The sequence below is a fragment of the Neovison vison genome, chromosome 13, assembly GCF_020171115.1.
Source record: "Neovison vison isolate M4711 chromosome 13, ASM_NN_V1, whole genome shotgun sequence".
NCBI classification, from domain to species: Eukaryota; Metazoa; Chordata; class Mammalia; order Carnivora; family Mustelidae; genus Neogale; species Neogale vison.
In genome coordinates, this window is record NC_058103.1 from 104,222,430 (window position 1) to 104,245,116 (window position 22,687).

Here is a 22,687-nt window from a genome sequence, read left to right on the forward strand (position 1 = left end):
CCCGTTGGGTGGAAACAGTGACTGTGCCTGTAAGTGAGCACTCTGAATTTGAGAAGGGTCCCATTTAGAGTCTCAGTGGGAAAGGGGCATGAGATCATTTGGTTCCCTTGTTGGTTGCTGAAACCCTTTGTCCTCCTGAAATTGGCAGGCCTTTACTTTTCCTGAACTCTTAGCAATGGTTTCCCTGGAAGCTATTGTTTTGAATTCATCAGAAGAATGTTGGGCTTGTGATGCATGTGCATGCACTTGCATGTGCGTGCACTCACTCGCATGTGTGCGTGCGTGCACACACACACACACACACACACTCAAACTGGCAGGCATGTATACACACACACACACACACACACACACACAGGAAAGCCAGGCCTGTCTTGGATTCCAGAGATGGCAGGATCCTGTGGAATGTTTACTTCTAAAGAAAGTGACCTATTAAAGAGTGGGTTCTGTATTCCTACTTGGGCTTTTGCTTTTTTAAACCAGATTTGAGCAAGAAGAGACTTTCCAGAGGGGGTAGGGGATAGCAGCACTTCCTTTATTAGGCACATGCTATGCTGTGTCTACCCAGGGTATCCATCCAAGAGGTCTGAAAATGGTGAGCATGTCGTTGAATGTCACGGTGGCAATGATTGGTATTATAACCAAAAGATAAACGTGACACCTTTGTCTTTAAAAAAAAAAAAAAAAAAAAAGCGGGCTCGTTTCTGAATTGCATGCGCTTCTTATTTGGCCAAGATGATATGGGTAAGTGTGTGCAAAGGGATAGGAATTAAGACTCTACTGCTCATGTCTCTAGATACCTCACCTATTTTTTTTGGTAAGCAGGTCACTTGACCACCCTCTGAATAAGCAGAATTCTCCCAAGGAAGGTCAAGTATTGATGAGGCACCCAAAGGAGAATACCGAAGCAAACTTGGCCTTTGTAGCCAGCTGAAGAGGGGGAGGGGTCAAGTTTTCCTCCAAACTTGCTGCAGCCTCCGGGCCTTCACTGCCTTCTTAGCTGATCAGGAAGACTGAGCTGGTTCCTGGTAACAGAATGTGCCGCAGGAATAGGCCGGCAGAGCCTTTAAGAGGAAAGACCACTGGGCTTGCAGAAACCCAACACTAGCTTTTCCCAGAGTGACAGGCAGCACCAGAGGTCAGCGTGGCCTCAGCCTCAGAGCACAGGACTGCCCCAGGGCGTGGACGTTTAAAAATGAAAATGTATTTATAGACGGTGCCCCTGGGGCCAGAATGTTCACTGTTCCTCTGTGGGCCCCACCCTTTGACAAACGCAGACCTCATTCCACAGGCTTGCTGGTGTGTCTTAAATGGAGGCTGAGAGTCCTTGTCATTGACCTGACTCCCAACTCCCCTGTAAAAGAAAAAAAAAACATTGCTTTGTGACCTATCTATAGAAGAGTGTATAAAGTGTCTAGGTACAGTGTGAAGAGGAAAAGGAACGTCCGTCAAGCCTAGAACCAGGTTAAGGCATCAGTGTTACAAATACAGAACAGAATTCCCCGTTGATCTCAGAGGTGACCAGTGTCTTAACTTTCTGTTGGGACCAATACTGCCTTTCTTATTGTTAGTACCTATGTAGGCATTCCTAAATAACGTGTATTTTTGTTCCCTGATGTTCATTTCATTCTGGGTTTCGAAAAATCAGTGACCAAGTACAAACAGAGCTTTGGGAAGCTTCCTGCTGAAAGTGTTCGGCAAAGGATCCCAGAGGCGCAGAGAGCTCTCATGCTGTTGTGAGCGTTGATAGCTGCAGGTCTGACTTTTTCCACCAGAAATGCTACCAGAAGCCAATTTTCTCCGTTGTCCGTGCTCTGGTGTATCACTTTGTAAATGGGGTTGTCACTCACACCCCCATTTACAAAGGGGTCGTAGGAAGTTCAGAGACAACTAGAACAGGGGACTCCTTATAACGTTTCAATTCAGCAGGGGTCCTTAGCCAGACGTACAGAGAGAAACTTCAGGTGGCTTTTGAACTCTTTGAAACCGCATGCATTCTATGCTTTTGGGTGAAAGCGTCCGTGATCCTTCCAGAGGACTTGGTGGACCCTCCTTCTCCATAAGGTTAAGAACTACGCAGCCGTCATGGTAGATTGTGTTTTTTTGTCGTTTTTTTTTTTAATGAATGCTGGAACTGTGGAAGACTTGTTGAAATACGTTCGGTCTGCTGGTGTGTCTGCGTTGACTTTGTATGTCTGAGCGTGCCTGAGTGTTGAAAGGGAAATGAGCGGTAAGTTATACTGCGGATTGTCCAGGGTGGAATTCTTGACCGTCCCACGGGTGGCCCAGCAGGCTTTACATGTTCTCTGGAACCTGCATCTCCTTTTCTTGACCCAGAGTTAACTAACGAGAATGCCAGAATGGAGGGGTGGGGGTGGGTAAGGGCCGGATTGGGATGGTTGCTGTAGTTTCAAAACAAATGACCTCACTGCCAAAGTTCTATTTGATGCAAGAGAAACCCTAACCTTGGCCTTATAAATGATGGACCTTTGTGGAAACACAACCAAATACCCATTTAGTGAGGATAGGGGCACATGTGTCACTGTGACGTTCACTGCCTAGAAACAGAATACAGCTATTATTAGGACGAACTTCCTAGTCACTTCCTTGAGAGATGTGGCTGTTTAAATCTATAATGAGGGACATTCGCGTCTTCAGACTAGGGAGTAATGATGCTGTGTGTGACCTAACTTAACATGAGGTTACTTTCCGCTTTATTCCAGCCATGTGCGGCAATTGTTGAGTTCCTTAGCTGCGGGACCCCTGAGCTTCATGTTCTTTTTATGGAGGAGGTGACGGCAGGAAAGCAGAGTTCGGCGTGATGTGCCCAGGGATGCCTTGACTTGTCGGGCTCAGCTGGAACTAAAACCCCAGGGAAGGAGCTATTTCCATGATTATGGCTTAAATATATAATTGGATGAAGATTAACTTAAAAACATAATGAGACTCCTTTCCTAGAGAATTAGCATTCTGAGCATCTATATCATTTGAACGAAATGACCGTTGACAACAGTCTTAGCTCACCCATTTTGAAATGCCCTACTTAGTCTTGGAGCATTTCCTGGATGGATTCTGGCCTCTTGGATCTGTAAACCTGATGTCTGGAAAAGGAGCTTTTGTTCTGGTTCTGTGTTCCTTATAGTTCATAAATTGAGATTTTTTTTTTTTTAGGTGTTAAGTTTTTTGTTTGTTTGTTTATAAGGTTTTTAAACTTCTCATACTCAAATGTGAACAATTTCCTTTTTCTTTTACATGTTGTTTTTGAAGAAAACCAGGAGTTTCACTTAGGCAGTTGAAGTCTTTGGGGATTGGGGGGTGGGGGAGAATTTAGGGGAAGGATTAAGATTTGGAAATGCAGGCTGCTCTGTCTTGTTTCATCGGTTAAGAGCCAGATGGAATAAGAGTAACATTTAGAAACAGTTTTATTAAGGAAAGTAATTTACAGGTAAATTTAAGCTTTATAGACTTGATTCTGTGATTCCATTCCTGGTGTTACCATTACTTGCTACTAATTTTGGGCAAGACAGCTCCTCTTGGTCATGATTTCTCTCCTCTGTAAAGATAGGATGGGTACAATGACCTCAAGGACACTATGCAGCTGGGGCCCCATGTTGGATGGATCTGTCGATGGGCTGCTCTGGGGCTGCCGGGGGTGGGGTGGTGCCCCTCCTGACACTGAAGACAGACGGGTTGTCCCTCTGGGAGTACTGCACAGTGCCTAGAGAGAGACCACTAGCCTCAGGAGTGGTTTTCTGCCCACTTTCTCATGAGAACCCCACCGGTGTCCTTCAGTGTTGGGAACACATCTAACGTGGCCACCTGCCCTGACACATGTCATTTGTCTCCTCTTCACCAGCGCGCTGCTGTAGGGTAACATCTGGGCTGGGTTCCTGGACCCTTGGCTGTCTTGCTGCCCACAAACTCCTGGATCAGCTTGTTGAAAACAGTGAGTAACCTGCACGTTTCTACTTGGCATGCAACTATAGACCTGTAGAATTTGAGGGCTGGAGGATTGTGGCCAGTAGTCCCACTGTCTCGCCAGCTCTCCCAGAGGGACTGCCTTTCTCACACCCTGCTCCAGGAGCCTTGGAAATGGCAGCTGTGACCACAGACATGACCTTTCTGCCCTTAGCAGCCATAAAGGGCACGGGGCCTTCCAAATCTGCCTGCTTAGGGCTTCTCTGTTCTACCACCAGGGCCAAATACTGACTGTCCATCTTTACTAGCCCACAGGAGCAGCCTCTTCATGGGGCAAATGCAGGTGCTGTGCTTCTGCCTGCCCTCCTGTTAGCCCACGTGTTCCTCCTCATCTATCCTGTCTTATCCTCATGTTACCCTCCCTTTCAGAGACGCCTTATCTGACTCCCTTAAAGACCCTCTTCCCCCTTCCCCCGACTCCTCCCCATATTCTGTCTCTTCATGTTTCTCTTACATCCTTGCCTGCATTTTGCTGTGCACTTAAAACAGGCTTGGTCTCTTGTTATCTGGTAGACGACCCGTTCCTACTCAAATATTCTTCACGTGAATGAATGGATGTGCTATATGCCAGTAGCTAAGGTAGGCACAGTGTGGGCGGTCATGGAACTTCCAGGAAGGAAGAGAAAGACCAAGTAAAAAACTACACTATCACAGTCACAGCCCTAACTGGGTGGATGATTTTGTTCTGAGTGCTCTAAAGCAGTGTGGACTGGGAGATCTGATTAAAAAGCCGGTCCTGACTGGGTCGGTCTGGGTGGGGCCTGGGAGTCTGCCTTTCTAACAAGTTCCCAGTGGTGTCCGTGCTACCGTTGCGTGGATCGTGTTCGGAGAAGTAAGGTCTAAGGTTCTTGGAGCATAGGACGTTTGCCTTTGAGTGTGACCTTTGGGGAACTGCTCCAGGGATGTGTGGGGGGAGGTGGGGGGAGGTCTCAGAAGTCCTGTTGATCTCCCGAGGAGCCACCTGGACAGACCACTTGAGTAGTTAGCAGTTCCAACAGCCACTGAGGGAGTACTCACAGTGTACTAGGCACTAGGCTAAGAGCCTGGTACACAGCCTTGTGTCTTAGTCCTCCCTCCAGCCTGTGAGGCGGGCACTCACCATTTCACCGAGGCTGGGATGAAGGAACTCGCCGCGTCACACAGCAGGTGCCTTTGGTGTCCGGCTTTCAGGCTGAGCTCTCCCTCCTCTGGCCTGTACCACCTGAATCCCCACTAAAAATGGGATTTTTACTGCCGGTAGCAAGATGGAGTTCCTGATTATTAATGTTTTCTTCCATCTTTCCCACTCTCTTGCTCCTCGAGGATGTGGCCTTTCCCTGTGTGTCAGTTTTAAAGTGTTGCCTCTATAGGCAGTCCAGCCTCTTGAGTTAGAGGAGGAACTCGGTCAGTGTGGGGTGGGAATGGACAGAAAGAGTTGTGTATTCATGTAGGAGGCCCACTTTTCGTGCCTCCTCTGCCAGCCTCAGCTAGCCTCCGAGGGCCAGTTCTCCCAGGGGACTGATGGCTCCCGGTGATCCCCAGAGCCGGTGCTCAACCTAGTCATCCGGAGCTCATGGCTGGAGGCAGAAGGCGAGGGGTCAGGCTGACCATTTCCTGGCCCCTGTGCAGGATTGCTGTATCAAAGTCATCATGGAGTGCCTGGGTGACTCAGTGGGTTGAGGCCTCTGCCTTCGGCTTGGGTCATGATCCCGGGGTCCTGGGATCGGGCCCTGCGTTGGACTCCCTGCTTGGTGGGCAGCCTGTTTCCTCCTCTCTCTCTGCCTGCCTCTCTGCCTACGTGTGATCTCTGTCTGTCAAATAAATGGATAAAATTAAAAAACAAAAAACAAAAAACAAAAAAACAAAAAAGACAAAGACAATCATGAAGTAACCTTTCTCTGCTCAGGATTGTTTTCTCTGTTCTGGGTCAGATTTGCAACTGTAGTGTGTTAGGGTTTCAAGGTTTTCATGAGGCTCCTTTGTTTGGCCTTCTATTTTCTGGGTTTGTTTCCTCAACAGCAAAAGGAGGGCAGGGACTTTGCCTGGCACAGAGATTTGTTGTAGATATGATGCTCTTACCGTATGATGTACACAGCCCAGCTGCTCATTTGATGCCTGGACGAAGTGTCCTTTTCCACCTGTTTCTGGCTCCATTCCCTCCAGCCAAGCTCCTTCCTTTTCTTTGAGGCCAATTTCTTTGTAGAAATGAGTCCCTTGAGGACGGGGATTATGCTTCCTCCATCCTTGTATCCCGGGACCCAGCACTCAGCCTCGAGCCCCATAAACATGTGTTAAACGAACCCCACGAAGTCATTTCCTTCTTCCATGCTTATCTAAACTAACCTATCTGAAGAGCAAAGAATTAACGGGCACTGCTGATGGATCCCTGAGCAAACACTTAGTGGTAACTGTGGTCACACTGGTCTCTGGTAATTAGAAGCCTCCGCAAGTAAACACGACGGTAGGCGTGTCCTTGGCTTTTGTGGACTTCAGAAGATCTCCTCTCTGGGGTCTGCAATTGTTTGTGATAATGGGAGAGAGCCATGGGGCAGAAGATGTTGGATAAGTGTCTTAAAGAACATTCTTTGCTTCAACAGGTTGGTTTTTTTTTTTTAAGGTCCTTTTACTTGGTAAAGTTACAATAGCAATTTACAATCTGTTATTTTAAGAAAAGGAAGGGAAAGTTGGCTAAAAAGGGACCTGCTGATCCTTCCTATTGATAAGCCTCATATTGATGACCCCTGCCAAGGACTATAGCTTTCTGGGCCTGTGTTGAATGTCAGATTTGGGACTGGTACTCCTCTTTGTACCAGACTGTACTTTTTTTTTTTTTTTTAATCACAATGTGACACATTTTAGGATGCTATGGGACAGAGAAACGGACTTTTCCTCCCTTCAAATGTAGTGTTAAACACTACTCTGGTACCTGCTGGACAAAATTCTGTCCATATCTGCCATTCAGAATGTCCCATCTGCAAAGCCAGCATTGGTTACAGAGCTGTTGGGGTTGGGGTTGGGATTGGGCGTGGAGTGGTTTTGCCTGCAGCAAACAGATTTTATTTTAGTACCAGTTTCTTACCTTGTCTGAAATTGGGGATTCACGGTGACATCGGATCCCAATTCTTATTCTCATTTGGGACCCTCCGAGGCATGTTTCTTTTTACTAAAAAGGAAAGGTAGTGTTGCTGCTTAAAGGAATGAAGAATGGAATCTGCCAGCTTTTACTTCTCCCTCCTTGCAGACAGAGCCCTTACTGGCTCAAACATACCAAATGATATTGTTAAATCTCTTGGTTTTTTGAGGGAAGAAAAAATTTTTCAAGGTGGTATCAGGACTCCCCCTGAAGTCCTCATTGTGCCCTTTGTGAGGAAAGTGTTATTTGAACAAAATACAGTATAATGTTCCGCATAATACTTCAAAAAATAAATGTATCCTGGACATTAATTCCATGCTGATAAAAATGTATCCTGAATTTAACAACTGCATATTTCTTAATTGTTAACATCTTTCCTTGTTAAAAAAAAAATTATATGTGACCTTTCACTTTCTGCTTGCTGGCCACGCTTTGTGCCCTCTGTCTCCCCATTTACCTACTTGATAATATTGCAATGAGTATTTTTTAAATAAATAAAAAAATCTTTAAAAAATTGACCTTTGTAAGAGATGATTTAATCTGTATTCGTAACAAGGGTGTGAAGGCCCTCAGTAACACAGAATGTTGATCTTAAAAATTTTTTTGTCATTTTGAAAGCCAGATAAATACAAAAAGCCTTCCAAAATAGGGCCATGCCAGCTCTGGGAGTTCATAGGTCTTCAAACAAGGTCTCTAACCTGCTGGAGTTTACCAGGATGTCTCTGCTGGTTCTGCAGTTCAACCTTCAAGGACTTCTTATGGGGGCCCTCTGAGCTTGCCTGGTCCCCTCCGATGGCTCCTTCGCTCTGCCTCCCACCTGTTCTTGTTTATACCCATTGGTGCACAGCGTTGATAAATGCTTAGGAGTGACCACTTCTGTTGAAGCGTGTTTGAGAGGGAAGATATGGGTCAGCCTGGAGGTTGCTCCTTGCTTCCCATGGTGGCCCTGGCCTCTCTCCTGTGTCTAGTTTCTCCCCCTTTTCTGGAGGGGAACTTTATGGAGGGGAACTCCTCAACTGCCTGCCATGACCACGCTGAGCTGTCTGTGTCGAGGGTCTCCCAGGCACCCAGAAGAACTGACACTTGTCAGAAACAGATTTCTCTGGGGCAGAGTTGGTCAGCAGGCATCTGTGGCAGATCTGCTCTTGAACGGGAGTGGATGCTGACAGGATGAGAAAAGGCTGAGAAAGTTCCCTGTGGGGTGAGTTTTGCTGATCCGCCCACCCTATAACAGGCTTTTCTCCTCTGTATGGCAGCCGGTGCCCTGTCTGGCCGATTCCTGCACTTAGAGCAGACCTCTTGGGGCCAGAACGACTTCCAGTGCAAGTCCTTGGTGTAGACCTACTCTTGCCTTGAAAAAGTGATGTTCTCGGTCTCCAGATGGATCTCCTGGGTGGCTTGATGGTGGGCTTCGGTTTTGAGTAGATGCAATTAAGACCGTCAAAAGCCATTACATTCTTTGCTCCTGGATCTGCCTGGACCTCCTTCCCTGGGAACTGCTCTCCTTGGGGGTACACACTGGGCAGCTGACAGTAGAACGAAGGAGTGGAAGCTCAAACATCCATCTTGACAACGGCCACAAGGCTTGGCACCAGCCCGACTCACGAGACTGCGTCGGTTTCAGAACAGTAGCTGTCTCTCCAGATGTTTGGTTCAATAAAAATATTTCTGCGATAAAAAATGCCCTCAGATGCCCTGCTGAGAGTGGAGGCGCTCAGCTCCGGAGCTTGGCTCTGCAGCCGGAGCACGTGGCTGCACCCATGAATTGGCGTTTGGCAGCGTGATGTTGGGCCAGCTGCATGGCTCCCATGAGACGAAGGGGCAGTGGAATGGAGAAGATGTGAGGGAAAGTAATGAGGTGGGAGGCGGGAGGGCGGCTGACCTCTGTGCAGCTGCTGCATTTCCAGGGCCGGGCTTGGGCTTTGCTGTGTGGAGTGCACAGTCCAGCTGCTGCTGCTTGGACCTGCAGTGGTGAGGATGACTCAGAAACCTGGAAGGAGGCCATGGTGATTTCACTACGGGATCAGAGGCCACGCTCAAGCCCTCTGGGGTGGGAGTGGTTGCTGGGGATGGGGGGTGGCGTGCTGGGGGTTGTTGCTTTCTGATGAATTGGAGTAATCTGGATGCTAGTGCTCTGGGATCTGCCAATTACTGACTTGGGACGTACTCTATTTTTACTACTGAAAAAAGAACTCTGGTGGCAAAACATTGTACAAAACAATAGCAGATGATATCAAGGAAGTTCAGTCTGTTACGGAGGTCATTGGTTTTGTGAATTAATTCCTTTAGAAATCCTGTTAAAGGGCCAGGTTTTTGGCCCCGGGGTGCAGATCCTTGGGGCACCCCCAGGGGCTTCTGGGAAGTCAAGAGGGGGTCTCTAGCCTCCACTAATCCCATTTCTCAGAAAGGAGGAAAACTCACTCCTGTCCAGATGAGGGAATATGGTCTGTGTCAGTTTAAATTTGTGGTCCTCTGTGGCAGCAACAGTATAAGTGACTTAAAACACCACTCATGTGTTCCCAGACTTCAAATCTATAGAAGTGTATGTCTCACTGGTCTAAGATGTGGGCAGGCTGTATTCCTCTGGGAGGCGTAGGGGAGAATCCATTCCTTTGCCTCTTCTAGCTTCTGGAGGCCACGTGCTTTCCTTAGCTGGTGACCCCGTTGCCCCATCTTCAAATGCAGCTTCCCGTTATCTGCCTCTGACTGCAGTCAAGAAGCCTTCTCTGCTTTTGAGGACCTCACTGATTCCACTGAGACCACCTGGATCATCTAGGAAAAATCTCACCAGCTCAAGGTCATTCAGCCTATTTGCGAAGTCAGCCGTGCCTTGGGATGTAACATTGTCACAGGTCCTCTGGATGACAATGTAGACCTCTTGGGGGGCCATTCCATCTAACCCAAGGATCTGCCACAGGGTCTAACCAATATGATGATTTCCTAGGCTTGACAGGGAGGTTAGTGGCTGGAGTAAGCTCAAGGATGCAGGTGTTCTGACTGCTCAGGGCCCCTGCCTTGTCCTTGCTGCTGTTGGCTGCACTATGGGATGTCCTGCAGAGGTGGGGTGGTTCCCGTCACAGGCCGTACCCTGCATTATAGCCATTTCATCCCTGGGTTAGAGGCTGTGGGCTGAGGAGAAAAAGAGTCATCCCTTCTAATGGGGAAAAAAGGGACAGAGGCATGAGATTGGGGGGTAAGTGACTGCAGTAGAGTTCTGCCTTGTTTGTGGAAGACTGTAAGGTGACTGTGATCCCTCTGCATTGATGGAGGTCTCTTGTCAAGGCTTGGTGTGCCAAGGCACAGACACAAGTGAGCTAGCTTCAGTGAAGTGGGTGGGCCTTGTGACACTCAGTGTAGCTCCTTAACTGCAGCTGACCCTTATTATGTACCTGGGAGAGCCCTGGGGACCACCCAGTATATGCTCGCTTGTGCTTGCTCTTTGAGAAGCAGCGCTGGGATATTTCTGCATTGTCCTAGCCCCTCTATACTTATCAAAAGGAGATCAACTCTCTGCCTACACTTCCTGTGGAGACCTCACACTTGAAGATCTCTCCGTTTTGCTCACCACCTCACAGCTTCCTGGTTCAGTCCTTATACCTCAATTTCTGATGCCTAGGAGATGCCTCTAAATGGCTGAGCTGGAGCCAGGTGTCCAGTTGACCTGGAGGTGGAAGAGGGGCACAGTCACTTGGTTCTATGGGCAAGTCAATGGTCACAGATATAGACAGTATGGGGAGGAAGCCTTGCCTTAGTTGACAGATGTTTCCTTGGAAACCCTTTGCAAAGTGCATTTATATCGTTTTAAAAGGCTTGTTTTTTGAAATAACTTCAAACTGAGAGTAAAGCTGCAAGAATACACATGTGGCTTAAATGTAAATGATCAATTACAAATCATTTGCCGCATTTGCTTTATCATCTTCATCCCTTTTATTTTCTGGGCCATTTGAAAGTTACGTTGTACCACTTCACCTCTGAATACTTCATGTTTTCCCTATCAACACAAACTTTTCTTTTCATAACCAGTTCAGTTTGTAAAAAGAGAACCTATATAACGTTGATCTTTTGTTACCTAATACTCAGTTCGTATCTAAATCTCGCCACTTACCGCAATAATGTCCTTCACAGCAATTCTTTCCTTCAACCTAGCGTTCAATCTAGGGTTCTGCGGACTGCGTGCCATTGTAATATCTCTGTAGTCTCTTGGTTGGGAGTATCTTCTTTGCCTTTTTTCCCCCCTTTCATGATAGTGACATTTTTCAAGAATATGGGCAGATTATTTTGTAGCAGTTAGGTTTGTGTAAACTCTTCACTGTCATGATGACATGTATTTTTGTCAGGAAGGCTGCGTGAATGATGCTTTGCCTCTTAGTACATCACATCGGGAGGCGCGCGATGTCCTTTTGTCCTGATCCTGGTCACGGTAGCTTGGCTCCTGTGGTTAATGTGGTGTTGAACTGGTGTGATTTAATCTGTGTTCTAGAGGATGTGAGCCCTTGAAGCTGGGCATTGAAAGGGAACCTTCTTCTTTAAAATTCGGTCAGGTTTGCCAGTGCTTTTCACACATAGGAGTTTCCTGAAGTGGGCATCCTTTTCCTCTGTAACGTGTGTGCTTGAATAGAGTTAGAAGGGTTGATGTCCTCAGAGCCCACAGCTACTTGCGAGGAAGAAATTGCCTGAGGTTAGAACAACCTTGTCTGTGCTCTTGCGGCAAGAGTGAGGTCCGTGCAGAGATAGAGGTATGGTTGTGGTGGGAACAGTGGATTCCCTTTGATGCCATCTGACTGTCCGGGCTGCCTCTGAAGTACCTAGGAGCAGAGGAGCCGTTAGGACCCAGAACTTGCTTCCTCTTGCACACTTGACAGGACTGTCAGTGCTAAAGAGGAAGGTCCAGGTGCTGTGATTGCATTCCTTGCCCACAGAGCTCTTATCTTGAGATGCCGATGGCAGGTTGGCCTAATGTGGTTTCATCAGCTTGCAAGTTGTTACCATTTCAGGTTGGTAAATCCCGTGGTGGTTGCTCTTACACTGATGATGGGTTCCCTTTATAAATGTGACTCTCAGGACTGTGGAGGCTGCTGTGTGGGAAGGATACACTTCTGAGAGCTCTGGATACTTCCAGTTGGATTTTTGGGCAGGCTTTATCCTGTATTAGTGCTTCTCAAACTTCTTCCAGTTTCATTGTTTTGTGTTGGACAGTTGTTGGACCAACATCTGTTGGACATTTGACCTTGTTGACCCCTGGAACTGTTGTTCCCACTTGTTGCTATAGAAACAAACAAAATGACTGCATGCAATTCAATGTAGGATTAAGAGGGAAGATGGTACTCTTTGTAAATAAAGTATTAGGAATACTTCTCTACCCTTATGGTCCTCGTATACTGTTAAAAAAAAAAAAAGTGGGAGAACACAGAGGAATAGGACTCAGGCAGTATCCTTGAGGTCAGGGCTTTTAAATTAAAAGGACAATTGCTAAGATTTAATTGATTTATGGGTTCATTTGTTTCTCAATTTTTTTTTTTTTAAAAAGATCTGAGCAGTTGTAATGCCTGTGCTTATTTGTGGGGGGTTATCCCTGCGTGACTTGAGACATGTTTGTCAGTGTCCTCAGAAGAATCAGCAGTGACAGCGGGCCCTCAGCACATACCAAAGACAGCTGCTTGGAGAATTCAATAGGCCTGGGCATATATTCCCAGAGGTTTGCTTGTGTCTGAATTGGAGTAAAAATTACAGGCAGCCTTAGGAAAACTAGATGTGTAGACATTCCATCTTCTCCAAAATGACATTAATAATTTAATTCCTTCTCTTGTGCCTTGGTATCAGCAAATGTTTCTCAGGGCTGCAGATACTCCTTTTTTTTTTTTTTTTAAAGATTTTATTTATTTATTTATTTGACAGAGAGAGACCTAGTGAGAGAGGGAACACAAGCAGGGAGAACAGGAGAGGGTGAAGCTTCCCACTGAGCAAGGAGCCTGACGTGGGACTCGATCCCAAGACCCTGGGATCCTGACCTGAGCCGAAGGCAGAGGCTTAATGACTGAGCCACCCAGGCACCGCAGGACTGTGGATATTCTTTACTGTTCAGTATGTCCTTTGCTCTTCTACCTTTGGAGTTTTTCTCATCAGGAGGGGACCTAAGTTACATGCGTGTCACTTTTTGTTCTTCTTCCTTCTTCCTTCTTCTTCTAACAGCCAGTCTGTGCTGAATACAGAAATAACTAAGTAGTTATGATCTGGTGCTGGTCCTGGGTGGGAAGGGGAATATGAGGTTGACGGAATAGGAGTAAAATGTTCAGGAAATACACACACATACACAGGTATGGGGAAGAGCAAGGTGAACGAAAAGTAATCCCATGAAAATGGAGCGGTACCTCTTTTACTTGGGTGTCCTCTAGCAAGGAGGAATTCAGAAGGGGTGAATGTTGCAAATAATTGAAGTTCCCCCTGATAACAGGCAAAACTGTTTCTCTTGTAGATGACTGAAGTCTATTTTATACTCTCCCTCTTAAAGAAATAGGAGGAGATCAGTATCATTTCCCTTTTCCTTGTGACTCAGACTTCTGTCCTGCGCCAAAATAGTGACTCTCCCTTGGGGGACATGGGTGGTTGCTCTCTGCCATGTCCTGTCTCATTTGACCATCTCTGAGTTGGCCTCTGAGTCAGTACTTGCGCTGTGTAGATAGGCCCATGGTTTCAGGCAGGATATAAAGTTGCCAGGGTAAATCCAATGACCAAGTGGGTTCTGGACTCAGAGATTGCTCTCTTGTGACTTCACACATGTGGGCTTAGTATTGGGTATTGACTTAGTGCTTGAAAGTGTTTTCTGATTGCTCAGGGTTGGTAGCTGTTTTGTGCCCAAGTCATAAACTATAGAAAGAAGACAAAATGGAGAGGCCAATGTCATTGAAGGATGATGATCCCTTAGACTTCCCAAGACAAGGTGAGCATGCCACGTAGGAACCATCGGGGTGGTCAGGAGACAGGAGTGAGGAGAAAATCTTGGGCAGTTCCTTTACTGGGGTTTCCATAAGAGAGGGCAGGGGAAAGAGTTAAGAATTGGCTAGTTTGGGTGCCTGGGTAGCTCAGTCAGTTGGGCGTCTGCCTTCGGCTCGGGTCATGATCCCGGAATCCTGGGATCAAGTCCTGCATCGGCTTCTCTCTGCCTACCTCTCTCTGTCTCTCTGACAAATAAATAAAACATTAAGAGTAAAGAAAAAGAAAAATGCTGGAAAAAAAATAGAAAAAGGGATTGGCTAGTTTGAGTAATCCCAGTGGGGTTTGGGCTCTAGGAGTGGTGGCTTGGCCTTGGTGCCCTGCCCTGGGATTATTTAGGGGAAGGGAAGCAGGGCTTGGTGTCTGAGAGTTGGACAAAGGAGATGCCGGGGATTGACGTATAGACTCTGGATTGCTGCTTGCGTAGCAAGGGCGTTGTCCTGGCTGAACCCTTTGCTGTCTCTAAGAATTGGTTGTCCCTTGGAGGGGCAGTGTCTCCCTGGGTCTGGAAGGCCCCCAAATGCCAGAGTATCAAGAATATAGAAAAGAGAGTTCATATAGTTGTCTCTGTGATGCAGTGGCCTTGTAACAGATAGGCTGAGGTTGCTTGCTGTCTCAGGTGGCAAAGTGTTAGATCCTTCTGGGTCCTTTCCGTCTTCTGCTCTAACTCTGTGGAGGTTGGAGGCTTAAGGACCATGGGAACCATCCCTCAACACTTCTTTCTACTAGAAAGAGGTGTCTTCATCAGTGACGGGCATGTCCTCTGTTCTTTGCCTTATTTAGGAATGTACTTGAAGCTGGACGCAGCCTTATTTCATTAAGGAAAAACAAGCAAGTAACTGGCCTTTGAGCACTAGGGAAAAAGGAAGGCTATGCTGGTGGGGAATTTGTTTTCCTCTCAATCTCTGGTGGGTATGTATATATTTCAGTAACGTACCAAATGCCTAACACAGTCCTTTTATGAGCAGGCTGTTACTCAGATGTATCTTACAACTCTTGTTTACTATGTGAGTGAGTAATACACGGTATTACAGATAAAATAGAAAATTCACATTGGTAAAAGAAAACAAAACTACCCCATAATCCTGCCATCTGGATAGATCTTCTGTTTTAAAAATAATTCCTCGATATGTAAGTCTCCTTTTGTGATTTTTTTTTTTAAAGAACATTCCCCTCCATCCTCTACCCCCATAGCTTGAAACTTTCTGAACACTAAAATTCATAAATGGAAATGTACAAATAAGGTTTTATTTTGTATTAACCTAATTCAAATAACTGCCTTCTGTTATGGTGGAATTCTTGTAATCAGGGAACTTCATAAATTCTGATGGCTCTAATGACCTTGGGAAGGTGTTTGAGGTCATGCTTCAGAACGAGTCTAAGAGCCCAGGATCATGTTCTGGCCACCTTCCCACTATATTATGTTGGAGAACTCGGGGTGTTGGTGTGTTCTTCTTGTAAGAGGTTGAAGGTTTGGAAATCTGGAAAAAACTTACTAGCATATGATTTGTGCTCCCTTTTGCCTTCTTTGGGACCTGGAATAGGCTGTTTGTAGTTCATAGCTGGAAAGCCAGATAATGGGCGTAAATCATGATCTGGGAAGTGTGTTCCCCGGAGCAGCTGCTGGCCAGCTGCTGCGCTGGTAACAGCAAACAGTAAACTTTCATCTCAGAACCTTAAATTGTATCAGAAGCCATGCTGCCCAACAGTTGTCCTACAGCTCTGGGTTCAGATCTTGCCTATACCATCTAATGGCTTTGTGAGTGCCAGCCAGTTACAAAACTCTGGAACTTGTTTGCTCACCTGTGAGATGGTGGGAACCTATCAACCTTAGAGAATTGTTGTGAGAAGGGCATTAGACAAGATCATGCAGGGGAAACAGCCAGTACCATACCTGGCTCCTAATACTCACACAGTTAAGGTCCTGTCTTCCCCCCACCTTCACCCTCCCTCACTATAATGTTTGAGCAGGTTATTGTCAGGAGTGAATCTGTTCTAGGCATGCCTCACAAAAAGGTACCCCAGATCTATACAACCACTGCCCCTTTTATTGTCCATATAAGCTGGTCCAACACAGGACAGGCAAAAGGTCTGACCTAAGTAAACACAACCTCCATGTCTAGAAGAAGGGAGAATCCTGTTGAAGGTTGTTTTACTGTCTAACTCAGGGATGCAGCCTCTCCTCTCTCTGGGTGATACTGGGATTCCTTTATTTCTAAGAATTAAAATTGAGGCCAAAGGACTGGAGAAGTGCCAAGAGACTTCATGCGCAGTTTTGTCTTTGGTGCTTTTAGCATCCTGAATTATTGCAAGGGTCCAAGACCCCTGAGCTGGTATGTCCCCTTGGAGTTGGGGTGACCACTGCCAAGGGGGCCCTGTGGTCCTACATTCCTTTGGTCGGGGTTGACTTTGCCCAGGGTTGACTTTGCCCAGGGCTGGGATTGTGCGTGGGCCCTTGGTGAAATTTTATCACAACGGCCGCTTAAGGCTGGACCTCAGCTGGTAGGGTCTTGGGGGTTTTAAACAAAAGCACCAGCCTCTCCAGAAGTAGATTAGGTAGATGTCTGTTCAAGCAGGGGATTTGTACATGTTAATTCTCAGAGGAGATATCTGACTGGGGAAGGACTGTGTGACCTTATTTAGAAAAAAGGCTACACTTCGTTAACCTTTATTCCCTCAAGAAGGAAAAAAATCATTACATGGCAGAGGTTCAGGCCTCATGGGGGATTTTGTGGATGATTCTCCAAGAGTCTTATTTCCATAGACATGATAAAATTATCAGTAACTTCTGCTTGTCCCCACTGCATGGTCTTTTCACTTGGAAAAAAGAAAACTATTCATATTTTTTGCATAGCCTGGGCTTTGGTTCCTTCCCTCCCCGCCCTAGCACTTATGGATATTCTTGTACAAGGAAGAGGGAAAAAGACAATCATTTGAAAAGACCTTGCCCTATACTGCCCTCCCACCCCCCCATGCTCATTCAATACCGGTAAGTGGGGAGTAGCTTCTAAGTAGATGATCTCAGACAGCTGTCAGTTGAGCTCCTCCTTCAAGCCCGTCTCAGATGCTGCCCTCTCCTGATGCCGTCCCAGGGTGCCCCACCCCCAGCTCAGCCGTCCTCCCTCTCTGTTCCCGTAAACTGTTCACATCTAATACCGAGAAGCAAGGAAGAGCGTGCCGGTGTGGACTCAGAAGACGTGCGTCCAAAGGCAGGCTTCACCACTTCCCAGCTGTGCGACTGGGCTTCTGAGGCTGAATTTCTTTCACTGCACTTGGGATTATACTGTGTGATGCCTTCTCAGTCTCCCAGCTAGACAACTGAACTCCTGGAAGACAGGATGTTGTTCATCCTGTTATTTCCAGTCATTTATCTAGTCATTCATTTCTTTATACAATTACCCTCCTAGGACCTAAGAATAGAGATGAACATGATACATTGTGGCACGTGGTAGGAATTACAAACTGCTCTTTTTTTTTTTTCTTTCTTTTCTTTTCTCCTTTATGTCCTATGATACAGATAAGTAGTTAAGAAAGCTTTGATCTTTCTCCCCCCAGCATTCATGAACAAGGAGCAGCCCATGGCCCTGCCCACTGAACTTAAGTGTAACACTTCTGAAACCAGTCTTAGGAAAGCTGCTTGCAGGGAAAAAGTATTTCCAAGTTTAGGGATAAAGTGAAAACTCCCTTTTGAAAATTTTCCTGCCCCCTGCCAGCTAAGACCAGGGTAAACAAGGGCTAGAAAGCGGGTTAGGACATAAAACTTTTAGTGAGATGGGTAGAAAATTGAGAACAAGAGGCTGATTATATGGACTAGAACCTAAAGTACCTTGTTAAATGGAAAAGTGGATATAGACAATTTCAGAATGATGGATTTCAAACGGGCTCGGCTTCATCACCTCATTCCACCTGGAGAGGGTAAACTGTTATTACTCTTGATTTTCCAGAAGCAACTTAGTGTGGGAAAGCCCTGAAGGACCACATTCCACTTGATCCCTTTTATTAACCAAATTGTACTTTGCAGTCAGGTGGGGTGTGGCTAGGGAGTCCTTTCAAGATTGGAGCCTGCAGGCTTTGGGGCTGGTTAATTGTATGTTTGGCTTTTGGCTTCTTTCCAGTCTTTCATCATGGAAGACCCCTTATCTATAATTTTTAGGCAAAAAAAAAAAAAATCTGTTCTTCCTCTTTGAGTTTTATGATGCTGAACAGACAGTGATAATAATCTAAGCACTGGGTTTGCGAAGCAATTAAGGTGGACGAAGGGGTCAGGCTGGATTCTCCTATAGATGTCAGTCTGTAGAGGCTGCGTACAGGCATCACCATGGTTGAGCAGTGTGGCCGGCTTACCTGGGGTTCCTCTTCCTCACTCATCTCCCCCAGATACCTTCCACAGGTGGGGGGGTGCACCTGGTGGCCTGATCCTCAGAATGCCTCCTTGACTGGCTCATCAAGCCCGGTCACACCTCACAACCACCTATACAGCTGAAAGGAGATGACAGGGATGGAGTTAGACAGGGAAGGAAGCTTCAGATGAGGGTTGGAATTTGTGTCGTCCAATGTGTGATCCATCTGTGTGTGGCTAGCACCAAGGCTGAGCACCATCGGCTCTCTTGACCCTCACTGCTCAGAGGGGGGTCCGTGGGTCCAGCAGCATCTGTGTCACCTGGGAGTTCCTTCAACATGCAGGCTTTCCAGCTGCCCCCCTCCCACCCTGGGATTCCTCTAGCAGAACCTACTGTTCATTTGGTCTGCATTAAGGTTTGAGAACCTCTGCTCTTGTATGGTATTGTGGTAGGAGTAGTTCTTGATGTTCCGGGAAGTGTGATACTGACTACATGCGCTTTGATCTACCATTGCTTCCCCTCCTAAGGATTGGGCTGCAATGTACATAGGTCAGTTTCACAAAATTAGGATAGGTGTATCCTCTCTTCTGGATTCTGACTTTTACTCTTAGTTGCTTGGCCTTCTGTTTGGTACATGGACATACTGCGTTTCAGTTAAACATACTGAAGCTGTAAAGCAAATGTGTTCTGTGGCTAAATAGGGAGGATTGTTTGTGCTCTGTCTTCATGATCTCTGCCTCTATTCCATGGACTTTGAAGTAGTCTTTGGCTGTGTCTCCCTCCCCCCAGATGATGATTTGCTCCTTTTTTGGGTTATGAGTCCCTCCACATGCGTGAGGGTCACTGCATTTGTTGCAGGATGTTGAAATTCTTGTTTACATTTCTGATCTCCATGGGGATAAGGTCCTTATTTATTCATAGCTGCATCCCCTGTGTCAAGGGCACACTTGAAGCATAGTAGGGATTCAATAAATGTTTACTGGGGAAATGAATGGCATTGATGATTAAGGGCTCTTCATATACTTAAGAGAAGGGGAGGCAGGAAGGGGCAGAGGGAAGGAAGAAAAGAATATCTCAAGTAGACAGCTGGCTGAGCAAGGAGCCTGATATGGGGCTCAATCCCATGACCCTGAGATCATGACCTGAGCTGAAACCAAGAGTTGGATGCATAACGCACTTAGCCACCCAGGTGCCCCTAAGGGTTCACAGTGTACTTCTGAGTGTGGGTAATATCTGTATACTTGGGCTTTTCCATTGCCCTCTCCCCAAACTAACAGGGGGTTGAGAGACAGAGAGGGTAACTTAATTTCCTACTGGAAACAATAGTACTTGATTTAAGAAGTTTAAATCTATGGAGGTGAAACAAAATTAGGCTAAATGGATGGATAGGATATTCAGTTAGGTGGCTAGATTGGCTCTTTAGGACATCTCTGGGTGACTTGAATGCCTTTTGGTGTTTATCTCCACTACTTCTGGAACATTGCCGTCTTGTGGATGCAAAGTTCCTGCTTCCCTTAAATGGGAAGCTATTTCCAGGTCCAGCAGTTTCTCTGGTTAATAACCTTAGAGAAGGCTTCCTCAGAGTTCTGTTGCTGTCACCCAGAACTCAACTAGCCATGGGTCACTCTGAGATAACAAGAGTCCCATGATAATGATCCCCCCCCCCCCGCCCGAGGATGATTTTATGCTGAAAGACTCCACTCTGCTTAATGTAACTTTAAGTAATTTATAATTGGAAAACTAGACTTATTGAAAATAGTTTAAAAAAAGTGTATTCCAGTGCCCAAAAGTTCTTTGCTTGGTAATGGGGTTGTGGGTCATTTCCTGCGTTCTACAACATTCTGGCTCCTCAGTGCTGATGTCTAGGCCCTGAAGGTCTTTTACCTGCTGTTTGAGAACTAAGGAAAGGCCCAAGCTTCCTGTTGTGAGAAGCCCATCTAGAATTATATGCCAGTTACAAATAAGACTGAAAGTTCTGTTTTTAAAGTAAATGTATTGATACTTCAGCCTAACTGGAATGTGCTTTTCTAAATGTATTGATAGGTTTAGGATGTGTTTGCATTTCTTCTGATAGTAGGGCAGCCCCTAGCATCACCCACTGACCCAGCCTGTGAGGTGATGTTAAGACTTGGTGCCTGGGAGGTCATGACAAGGCTCCTAGGCTATTTATTTTTATACTTGGAGTAGTTGTTTGAAATAGCTTAGAAGCTTGTGGAGAAACCATCCCTGTGTGGTGGAAGTGACAGAAAGGCATGTTTGGCTTTCCAAGGAGCTGGGATAATGGGAGGCAGTGATAGCAAATCAAACTACTGTGGAAAACTAGAAGGTGAAACCACAGAGCTGCCTCAGCGCCTGTGTCCTTGTAGACTGAGGTGTTTCACGTTGACCGAGCTTTCTAGATAACCTTGAAAGCTAATTAAACTGATTTTATTTAAAAGCCTGAGAAATCCATCTAAATGGTTCTTGAGCTGCTTTGAAAAATTGTGCTAGAACAGTGTTTTTCCTGATGAGTCAGAATCCTCATGACTTGATGGTATTGTGGTGTACTGAGTAAGTGATTTGAGTTGAACTCTTTGGTCTGACAAAGCATGGCCCGGAGTCTCTTGTGTAGTCTGAGTGGGTGACTCGTGGAGCTCTTTCAAGCTGCCTGGTGGTCAGTGGTCCGTTTACCCATTGTCAGCTTGTCTGTCCTTTCTTGTCTGCTTAGTGGCTACTTCGGCAGTTGGGTCACTTGGCAGGCTTGTGGGAATTAGGCATAGGTAATTTTCAGAAGTTAGGACTTCAGGCAGGAGGGAGTGGTTTACACAAGAAAGTCTGGAGGCTGTTGGACAGTCTCTTCATGTGCCAGAAGAAATTTTTAAAAACAGGATCTGGGGAGCACCTGGTGGCTCAGTTGGTTGAGCGTCTGCCTTTAGCTCAGGTCATGATCCCAGGGTCCTCGTATTCGTGCCCTGCATTGGGCTCCCAGCTCAGTGGGGAGTCTGCTTCTCCCTCTGCCCCTCCCCGTGCTCATGAGTACATTCTCTCTCTCAATCAATAAATAAATGGGTTCTGGGTTGATGACTGTCCCAGGGAGTCGGGATAGCCACGAGATTCACCTATATCTGAATATCCATCACTGGAGTGTGAGGTATTTCAGATGTGAAATGACCCCCAAAACCTGGTAACAGGTTTTCCACGAAACTTGCTTACTAGCTGAATTTTTTCCTTAAAGACGAATTATTTTTATGGATAAATATCACTCACCAATCCATTACATTTTAAGAAGGTTGGGGGTGTGGTATATGGAGGGCATGAAAACTGTTAAAAGAAATTTGGCAAAACTTGTAAAGGAATGGATGAATATACTCAGGAGAGCTGTGCAAGGGTTATTGTTAAGCAGAGCAGAGATCTGTTGATGGGAGGTCATCGAGTCTGAGACCATTTTTGATTAGGTGACCAGCAGAAGACAGAGGATTTGATTTTTTGCCACTAGTGGCTATTCAGACAGAATTACAGACATGCTATGCTGACTTTATGAAAAAGAATAACTTGACCAGTCCCCCCGCCCCCGGGCCTATGTTCATATTTGCAGTCTGTCTTTATGCTTCCTGGGACATTATTTTATTTATTACAAAAAAAGGAAGAGAGAAATAGCCTGGATGGGACTTGAAACCAGGCCTCCTTTGAGCAAACATATTTTGAAATTGAGAAAAAGGTGGTACAGAAGTGCCAACTTATTCAGGGTAGCTGGCCAAAAGTTGCCATTCCTTACACATTCTTTCTCAAATTTTTTTGGACATGACAATTCCAATGATAGTAAGAATGAATGAATGTCCAGAATGGATGGTGGCCCGTGGTGGTTGTTTTTGTTTTTGTTTTCTAATGTCTAATAAGAATTTAACAGGATTTTCCTGGCCAAAACGCACCCCCCAGACCACACGGGGGAGCAAATATTCATTATCTCTGATGCATTCAGTAGATAAGGCGCTATGGCTGGCCTCCATTCCACAAAACGAGGAAACCCCATGGTCCTGGATGAAGCAGGGGTCCAGCTGGGCAAGGGCAGTGTGACGTACCTTTGGACTAGTGGTGGCTAAACAGGTAGGCTCACAGTAGGTAAACTTAAAGCGAGGCAAGAAAAAAAGGGTTTCGTTGGCTAAAATGCCCTTACAGTAGCCGAGAAAGACCAGGGGTATCTGCTGTGGCAATCTTGGGCCCCATCACCACTGACTTGGGATTCGAGGCACAATGGGAGATTCCTTGCTGAGGGAGCGCTGTTGGGAAA

General features: G+C 46.1%; 1 protein-coding gene across 2 annotated transcripts in view; it reads left to right on the plus strand.

Moving 5' to 3' along the window:
• Positions 1-22,687, plus strand: part of TLN2 (talin 2) — a 428,022-nt gene that overhangs the window by 69,090 nt on the left and 336,245 nt on the right. For both annotated transcript variants that reach the window (XM_044230578.1, XM_044230582.1), the window contains exon 2: positions 3,857-3,946. The gene's annotated coding sequence lies outside the window, so the exon portion shown is untranslated. The remainder of the gene's footprint in view (positions 1-3,856; positions 3,947-22,687) is intronic.